This window comes from Cupressus sempervirens, chromosome 7, assembly GCF_028749045.1.
Source record: "Cupressus sempervirens isolate cs-2001-9-10 chromosome 7, ASM2874904v1, whole genome shotgun sequence".
Lineage (NCBI taxonomy): Eukaryota > Viridiplantae > Streptophyta > Pinopsida > Cupressales > Cupressaceae > Cupressus > Cupressus sempervirens.
In genome coordinates, this window is record NC_143124.1 from 19,310,377 (window position 1) to 19,320,516 (window position 10,140).

At 36.8% G+C, this 10,140-nt stretch overlaps 1 pseudogene across 1 annotated transcript; it reads right to left on the reverse strand.

The window, feature by feature from the left end:
• Positions 1 to 7,055: 7,055 nt before the first annotated feature.
• On the reverse strand, positions 7,056 to 9,165 carry LOC149545206 (RAN GTPase-activating protein 2 pseudogene; annotated as a pseudogene). The gene has a single exon (XR_016353543.1). The product of XR_016353543.1 is annotated as an RAN GTPase-activating protein 2 pseudogene (transcript).
• Between the last annotated feature and the right edge of the window lie 975 nt (positions 9,166 to 10,140).

The following is a 10,140-nucleotide window of genomic DNA, read 5'->3' on the forward strand; positions in this document are numbered from 1 at the left end:
CCTCATATTTATTTCTATAGCCTGTGTTACTTTGCATGTAATCTCTCACCATTGTGTTGTTTCTCAATCCATCCTAGAAGCATTTTAGAGAGATTAGAACTAGTCCATAAAATAAAACTATTCATGAAGAGAAATATACAAATCAAGAATAAAAGCATAAATTATTCTTAGAGTTATAACATGAATTAATATTAACTACAAAATTCATGATCAATATTCAAATACGTTATCTCTTTATTCCTTAAATTTCCTCATAATCCACCAATCGATCTTTTGCCATCAAACAGTTATAGTGTAAACAGAGAATGAAAAATTAAAACACAAGCACATCGGATATCCTCATAGACATGAATGCCAACCATGTAAACATAGATGAGAATGGTAGCATCCCCCCATCCAGTTAAGAAACTTCATCTACATTCTCATTTGAATCCCTCATTTAAAACAACATATTTGGCATAGACATCAAGCTTCTTCTATTATCCAAATGTTCTATCCTGGTTCAGACAATTTCCTTAAACCCAGCTCTAATAACATGTTAATGTTATCGAACCAAAATTCAGGAATCCAATGTACATAAAATCTGAAAAGCATATGAACCGATGACACCATTATTTACCCTAGGAAAACCCTCCTACTCATGGTAAAAACCCAGCCACACCTGAAAAGAAGATCCTTTATTGAATGATCAAAACAAATATACCAATCTTTATGCTTAGAATCGATGACTCTCTATAGTCAATCAACAAGCCTTTTACTTTGAATGTTGAAAATACAAAACTATATCTCTCACACATACTTCTCACAATGAGTATGTCTGCGAAAATAAACGTGATCACACACTGATCGGATACACAAAACCATTTTGGTCTAATGCATATATCACATCCCTAAGAAGAATAGTCTTCTGACAATGCTCAAACTACTCAAAATATTTCACACACCTCTCTTTCAATACAGAGAATAATCCATATCCATATCTACTTATTTTCCTCCTTGCGCTCCTCTCTCCAATAATGAATGAGCCAAGCAACATTTCTCGTTATTTCATCCCATGAACCATAACACATAGCAAAATTCAAGATGTTCTCGTGGGATGCCAAAAGACGTCAGTTACAATGAGAAAGAATACTCTTCAATTACTTTCCAATAAGATGCATCTGAAAATCGTATGGCAACAGCTATATTAAAAATGGTTGTATCTATAAATGAATCAACAAGCATGAAGAAGGGACTGTCATCTTGAAGATTGACCGGTAAGGGAAGTAAACCGTCATCACATATACACAAACAGCACTTGAGAATCAATAAATGCCAATCTAGACTGCCGGCAAGTCTGAGTAAGCATCCACGATGCCACATCATTACCAGAAACATTAACTGCTGCCCAGACATCATTAATATAGAGCATATACATGATAGATATAAAAGATTTCTCTCGCAGCTATCACAGCATTAACAAAATTGTCATTTGAAACAGATGGATATATATCTATAACTAGTCCAGCATATAAAATAGAAAGCTAACATTATTACAATTGACTCACAAGATTTTCACATTGGTTTAAGAAAACCTTAATTTAAACTTTTTATTTATTTTTACAAATTACTAAAAGTTTAGAAATCAATTATGATTTTACAGTAACTAATGAGAAAAATGGCAGGACCTGACAGTGATGACAAAATAACCTTAAAAGACAATTGTTTAAAAAAGTGTCAACATCTTATATGCTCATAAACAAAAATGTGATTGTTAAAACTTTTTGAGACGTGGAATATGACAGAGAAAAAATTGAAACTTCTTACAGAAACATTTGCACAATGAGGATCTAAAAGCTACTTTAAATATACTAAATTAAACATAGGATCTTATTAAAATGCATTTCGATGAAGAGATCAGCTTTGGGAAGCCAAAAAGAATAAAGCAAGTAATCTAGCAGTTGGTGCTCCTCTAAAACCTTGAGGAATCCAGCGTTAAATTAATGCACTGTTTAGTTCAAATTTCAAATTATAAAGCTTGTTTCTAATTTATTTACAGTACATACCTGTGCAGAAAATTTTAGGGCAACTCATCAGCATTTTAATGATTTGTCAATAGTAATGCAACTTAACCAGTCATCTACATTATTTTTCCAATTTTTCCTAAATAGGTATCATATGTTTTCAGTTGAATATCATATGCTTTCATTTGAATAGACTGACCGAAAACTATAGTCCAGATGGTTGGTTGCAATACCTAAGCTGAATGATGTTTGAATGTTGAATTTTGATGCAGGAGCATCCATGCTGACCTTTTAAATTTCGAACATCATTCAGAATCAGTTGGTGAATTATGCGTTAACCCATGTTTTCCGTCTGTCAGACGTGAGGTTAACTCTACGCATAAGAGCTGTCAGTGGTAGTTGAAGCACTTAATGCGGGATTTTACAAATTTCAAAGTTTCCAGACTTAGGCACCCAGTTTTGAAATTCAAGTTGGTTTGGACGCTCAGTCTAGCATTTAATATCAAATGGGGATCTTCAAAAAGGAGGAGAGGAGAGGAGAGTAGAGAAGGAGAGTGGCTGAAGAGTTTTTTGGAAGAGGAAGGTGTGTTCTCGACTCCATGTTGCAGAGGAAGGGGAGTGCCATGAGAGAAAGCTAGAGAGCTGAAGAACAGAGATAGGCCAGTATTAAGGGAAGCACTCTTAAATCGTTTCAAATGATGTATGTAACAAGATTTGAAATTTAATAGAATGAGAAGTTTGCCTTCATGTTCATGTTTTTTTACGTGTTATCCCTCTGTGCTTACTAAGTTCTATGTTATTTTGCAACAATAATTGTTGTGTGTGTGAAGATTTTCTTCTCGTCTTTTAAGTTGACGTTGCAGGTTAGAGTTCATGATGGGTATTGGCTGCAACCCCTCTCTGTCTGACAGAACACAGGGGAGTTGATCTGCATCTGCACCAAGTGATATCAGAGCAGTTGATTCTGAGTGCATAGGTAGAGTGCCAACAGTGAGGCAACCTGTACCAGGTTTAGTAGGTGTGGGAAAAGAGTAAAGTGGTTGTGTCTCAAATAAACCCTAGGAGAATTTGTTGCAGGAGAAGGAGACCTGTAACTGCAGAGAGTAGGCAACGAGGCACAAGTGGCTGATTGCAACTATGAGTGCAGAGGATTGCAGCAGTAGAGAGAATGGGGTTTTATGTTAGAAGACCTGTGATAATCCTTGATTGAGAAAGATATTTGGACAAGATGAAGAACAGAAAGTTACGAAAGGATTTGGAAAAGATTACAAGAAGAATGGATGTCTTGGAAAAGAGTTATTTTGGCAAAGGTGTGAATACAAGAAGTAGACAAGATGAGAAAGAAGTCTTTGCAGAAGACTTGAAGGAAAATGAGAAGGAAGTGCAGCAAGAAGCACAAGAAGAGGGAATGGTAGTGGAGAAGAAAGTGCTTACGAAGAATGCACTTAAGGAGACATCTTGGTCTCGACTTATCTACAAATGATATAGTTGAGAATGAGGATTTATGTATGAGCAAGGTTTGGAGCAAGCTCTTGGAGAGGACAGAGGATACAAGAAAGGTCCCTGTAAGAAAACTTGAAGATGTGGAAGAATGGAAGAAAGTTACAACAGTCAATGGAAGATATCAGGTTGTGGCCCATGTACAATGCAATGTGGCTCAAGATAAAGGAAAGGTACATACAGCAAGGAAGGAAGCGTACAAAGAAGAGAAAATAAAAGGCCATGAAGTCAAGATTGGTAGAATATTGGAGCGTCTTAATATGGAAAAAGGAGATAAAAGTGTCTAGAAAGGAGGCACATGAATTGTTTGGTCCTGATTTGTTTGAAGCTGAGGAGGCACCTATGAAGAAAGTGGAGAGCCAGCCTTTGGAGATAAAAGGAGAAAGGGCCAGGAGAGGATCCATAGGTAAGGAGAGAGATGAGGGAAAAAGAAGACAAATTGTTGCAGCATGCTCCAGAGATGAAAGGAAAACTGTTAAAGACATGATGAAAGAAAAAGAGTTGGTAAGTTGTAGTGTAAGCCGATTGGGGCAACAAATCCATAAGGAGGCAAATGTTTGTTTGGATAGTACTTATGGTTATGCAAGTAAAGATGGGGATGTGAATATGCAAGTCCAAAAGGAGCAAAGTAAACTATCAGACTATGTTTACATGGTACCATATTGGCAAAAGAAATCAGTTGTTAATGAACAACAAGGAAAAGTGAATCAAGTTGTGGCTGAAGACAGAGCCAATGTTAGCAAAACAAGACCAAGGGTGGAAGCTATGATGAAATGTCAAGGTAGATATGAGGGCAAGACAAGTACAGATGCAGCAACCAGAACAGAAGAAGATGTTGTTAATAAAGGACATGGTTGTAAGAAGAAGGCCAGCCAGCAACAGATCCTAAGTAAAGCCATAAATGATGATAAGGAAGATTATGCTCCAAAGCCTCTAGCGGTGACTGCTGCAGAAAGAAAACATGATAAATGTGAGATAAAAGGTATGCAATCTGATTTGTATAATGATGATTATGAAGCATGAATGCAAGTTATGAATATGAAAGGAAGATGTGGCTGATTGGAGGAAATAGAAAAGAGAGAGATTATAGCGTGTATGTAGTGAGGAGACAGGCATAGAAAAGGCTGAAAGTAAAGGAGGAAAGAATAAATTTGTGTTGGATCAGCAAAAAGCTAATATTGGAGTGACAATAGAGAGTAGGGTTGCTTGTGAAAGCTGCAAACATTTGAAAGAAGTTAAAGGACACCAAAATTTAAAAAATGAAGGAGGATTTAATTCCCCAAGACTTGAAATTTCCGACCTTGGCCGCATTGAAGACTTGATGAAAGTTGGTGTTCAAACAAATTTAGAGCCCAAAGATGGTGAGATTTTTAGAGAGTATTATGCTCATAAAGGTAGGGGGAAATCAGTATTCATAAAGGAGGGAGTGTATAAGGAGTTGAAGTTCCATTTGGAAGGGCATCTTGAAGAAGAGAGAAAAAATGTAATGAAGGAAATTACAACAGATAAGAAGAAGGCTGAGATGAAGTGTCCAACGATGGATAATGTACCTGTATTTGATGAGCATCCTAATGAAGAGGATGTTGGGTTTAAAATATCACATGAGCTTGCTGATGGAGACTACAAACACTTGGACAAAATAGAAGTGTCACTCTATTTGAAAGAACATGTTGAGAGAGAGAATTAACTTTGTGGAGGATAAAGATTCAACAGTAAAAGATAAAAGTCCAGATTTATGTAAAGGTTTTGATGTTGATGGAAAAGAAGATGAGTGGATGAAGGATGATGAAGTGGAATTATGGAAGTTTGAGAGTGAAGAGGGAAGGAGAAAGAGGAAAGCAGAACAAGAGAGGGAGAAATGGCACTTAGGATATGAGAGAGAGTTTAGCTGAAATAAGTTGGGAACTTGTTGACTTAGAAAGAAGAACTGAAGAGCAGCAACCGAGTTGGCATCTGATAGCCAAAGAGAAGGTAGTGTGGCCCAGTCAGAGGCTAGTCCAAAGAAGAAGGGATCAAGTACAAATAACACATAAGGCCAAGTTGCATGCTGATCTGCTTGAGTTTAGAGATGAGCAAACTAATCTTCTTATTAATAAGTCAAAGCAAGGGCACGCGGATGCTAGATTTCATAATGAGATAGTTGTTGGTGATGAAGAATTTGATGGAAGTGTTGCTGCTGGAACAACAGAAGGAGTTGACAATATGGGTGTTCCTACTAAGGATGACATGGAAGGACAAGTTGATGCATATGATGACTCTACTAATGCATATTTTACAACTTTGATTCCATATCAGTTGCATGCAGATTTACAAGGATTTGGTACAAGTGAATATGTTGAAGACATCCATGAAAATGTGGAGATATAGAGGAAGAAAGGCCCAAATCTGTTTGCCAGGACAAGGGACCATGCACAAAAGAATTGGAAAGGCAGGAAGAAGAATGTTATTCGAAGGGGTCGGCTTGTTCCACATTGAGAGTCACCTAGATTTCTATCTTTCAGAGTGATCTGGTCATCGAGAAGCATACGAACAACAAGTGAAGAGCAAAAAGAATGCAGATTGAGAAACTCATGAAGACAAAATGCAAAGTAAATTTGGAGAAAGTGTGATAAGGGATACATGGACAAGACAATTAGAAGAAGAAAAGGAGAGTGAAGGATTTTATTGCAGCCTTCATGAGTCGGAGCTCATGATTTCTTCCCACCTGAGGAGTCTGATGCAGGAGTATCCACACTGACCTTTTAAATTTTGAAGATCATTCAGAATCAGTCGGTGAATGACGTGTTAACCAATATTTTCCATCTGTCAGACATCAGCTTAACCCTACGTGTAAGAGCTATCAGTGGTAGTTGAAGCATTTAATGTGGGATTTTGAAATTACGAAGTTTCCAGACTTAGGCGCCCAGTTTTGAAATTCAAGTTGGTTTTGGGGCTCAGTCTAGTATTCCATTTTAAATATCAAATGGAATCTTCGAAAGGGAGGAGAGGAGAGGAGAGGAGAGAACGAGGGTGGCTGGAGAGTTTTTTGGAAGAGAGGAAGGCTTGTTCGTGACTCCATGTTGCAGAGGAAGGGGAGTTCCATGACAGAAAGCTAGAGATCTGAAGAACAGAGATAGGCCAGTATTAAGGGAAGCACCCTTAAATCCTTTCAAAGGATGTATGTAACAAGATTTGAAATTTAATAGAATGAGAAGTTTGCCTTCGTGTTCATGTTTGTTTACGTGTTATCCCTCTGTGCTTACTAAGTTCTATGTTATTTTGCAACAACAATTGTTATGTGTGTGGAGATTTTCTTGTCCTTTTAAGTTGATGTTGCAGATTAGAGTTCATGATGGGTATTGGCTGCAACCCCTCTCTGTCTGACAGAACACAGGATAGTTGATCTGCGTCTGCACCAAATATAGTTGGGACGTGGATGAAGATTCAAAACAGCTAGGAAACAGGTTTTGATGGTCTCATTTACCATACAAATAATTTTACAAAACATATGAAAATGAATTACACTTTTATCTAGCGTTGGAAAGACGGAGCAGATTTTAGGTCTGTGTGAAGTTTAAAACACCAACAAAAAAATTAAAAATTCAATTTTGCCGTTTGTTTGCCTCAGTACACCATTCACCAATTTGTTCATTGTGTGACAAATTGAAGAATCAAAAACTAGGAATTCTGAAGTTCATATAATCAGCTCATAAATTCAGATTAAAGTAGAGTTTGTAAAGTCTGTAAAGCTAATGTGAAATTAGCTGTGGTTGCTAAATCTAAGAAACTGCTTCATGGGACCAAGAGCGGTATTAAGAGCATCTGAAATCACTCTAATACTGTTGGCAGTGGGCCAGCGTCCTTCCTTTGCAGGGTTTGTGACATGACTTAACCGCCTCTTGTGGTTCTATAAGACTGTTAGTTGTACTTTTGATGCAAGAGCAACCCTGTCCTTTCTAAGGACAATTGGTATCAAAGCTTGGTCATCACAGGTTTGAATCTTGCAAGCCACCGTGAGTGACGTTGGAAGGGGATTGTTGATGGTGGCCAGCATCTTTAGCAGGGTTCGCAACATAGCTTAACCTCCTGACTCTTAACCACCTCCTATGATTCTATAAGACTATTGGTTGTATTTTTTTGGTGCAACAGCAACCCTATACTTAGAAATATATGCAATGGCAACAAATATATACAACGGCAACCCTGTCCCTTCTAACAAATATACCCTGTCCCTTCTAACAAATATATGAGGTTAATGGAGTTTCTTCTCTAATTGACTGTGACTATCACTGCCATGCTTCAGTTTCCGTTTTTTCAAATGCCTCACTTTCATTTTTATCAATTTCTCCTCAAACTCAAAGTCGCTGGGACTGATACCTAAGTTTGTCCAATCATCATCATACAGCTTTGGAGGTACAGAATCACCATTATTACCTGCTCTTAGCACACGTTTAACGGTCTCAAATTCATTTCTAGTAATGAAATTTTTACCAATAATAAGCCGACTGAAATAGGGTTTGTTTGCAACAGCTTTCGCAGCAGCCTTAGCCCCAGTAACAGTCATGCCATTTGAACTCAAATCAAGTTCTCTAAGTTGCTTGTGACCTTTTGAAATGGCTTTGCATATTACAACTGCTCCATCATCCCGAAGTAGATTGTTTCCTGCATAAAATATAGTCAACAACTTCTTCACGGCAAGGCATTCTGCTAAAGCTGGAGCAGCTTTTGAAGTGATGTAATTTCCTCCAACCCTAAGAACTTTCAGAGATGGAGCTGCATCCTTGAGGCTGTCGGCAATGGCAATGACCCCTTCGTCCTCAAGATACATATTATCAAAGAAAACTTCTCTAAGACCTAGATGTCCAGGTATGACTTGGCTGAGAGCAACCCCGCCGATTGTCCCAAACATGTTATGGTTTAAATCGAGCGTTTTCAACCCGCCGCCATGGCTCAAAGCTCTTACTAAAGCTTCAGCACCTCGGGTACCTATCCAACTTCCGGAGAATTGGAAATCCTCCAGACCAACGCATTTCTTAACCAGCACGGAAAGTACCTCTGCTGCATCGTCTCCTACAATGTTGTCAGAGAAACGCAAACACTTAATCTTTTCAACAGATGGAAGAAACTCACAAATCTCTCTAGCAGATACTAGGGAAAAGACAGTCCGCGTGAATTTCAATTCTTCTAGCATGTTCTGAGATTTCAAGAGCCTCCCAAAAGCCTTAATGCCCTTCTCTCCCAGTCGAGCTATTTGAAGACTCAAGGATCTCAGCACGCACCGTTTGAAAGCGGATGAAAATATTGAAATAACCTTAAGTGCCTCAGCCTCGGATCTTCCAAAGTAAAAGTGTACAAGCTCCACATCTTTTAAAGCTTTCTGGACACCCTTCAGCGCTCTTTTGGCAACAAGGGCTGCCTCCACTCCAAAACTCTTGTTGCCAAACCGTATCTTGGTGTAAGAATTCCCAGGTTTTTCTAATGGCCTGAAGAGCTCCCTGGCTGAACGGTAATCAAGCAATCTCATATATCCTGTTGAAATATCAAAAATAGTTTCTTTCTCTTCAGGTTCTCGCTCAAGAGCATCCATCAGGTTTGGAGGGTTCGAACAAGAAAGATCAGGTCACAACTGCTCAGAAGAGCCTAAACCTTGTGAAGACGTACGTGTTGTATCCTAGCCGCGTAGTTTAACGCCACATCGACGAGGCTAACACATGCGGCATTGTGGGGCTTCCATTTATTCTAATAATAATAATAAGTAGTAGTTAAGATTAATATAAAATAATAATAAGTAGTAGTAGTAGTAGTAAAGATTAAAATTAAAATTAAGGTGGAGTGCTAATTTTTCAAGTCATGCGGAAGACATGCTTATAAAAAGTCAAAATAGATAAATATGTAACAAGGTAATAAATGAGGTATTTTAGGGCTTACATTTATTCTAATTATTATTATTCTAATAATAATTGGTTTAAGGTAAAAATTAAAATTAAGATGGAATAATAAATTTCTTAAGTTATGTAATAGAATTTATAAAAAGTTAAAATGGATAAATATATAACAAGGCTAATAAATGGGGTATTTTAAAGCTTTCATTTATTCTACTACTAATATTTAATTTTGATAATAATTAATTAAAAATAAAAATAAATAAAATTTAAGGTAGAAGAAAAAATTTAAGTTATGTGGAAGACATATTTTAATAGAATTTATAAAAAATTAAAATGTATAATATATATATAGCAAGTTACACATTAGTTGATAGTAAAATTAAATATTTTATGAATAAAATTAAATTTAGATAGGGCAAGAGCCTACAACATAATGTGAGTCTCTTAATTGGGAGGTCTTTGATAGAATAAAATTCAATTATAGAATAAAAAAATTTAATGCGACATGGACGGCATTGTGCGGCTTCCATTTATTCTAATAATAATAATAAATTGTGAGTCTCTTGATTGGGGAGGTCTTTCATAGCATAAAGTTTAATTACAACAAATAACAAGTGCCATGTAGTGTAGTGGCATGTACTTACCGTTAGAATGTATTGTAATAGAAACAATATTCAATATTATAATAATGATTATGTATAGGAAATTAAAGTTTAAAAAGATTAGATATATAGTACAATTATTAATTTTAAATTATGTACTACAAAATATTT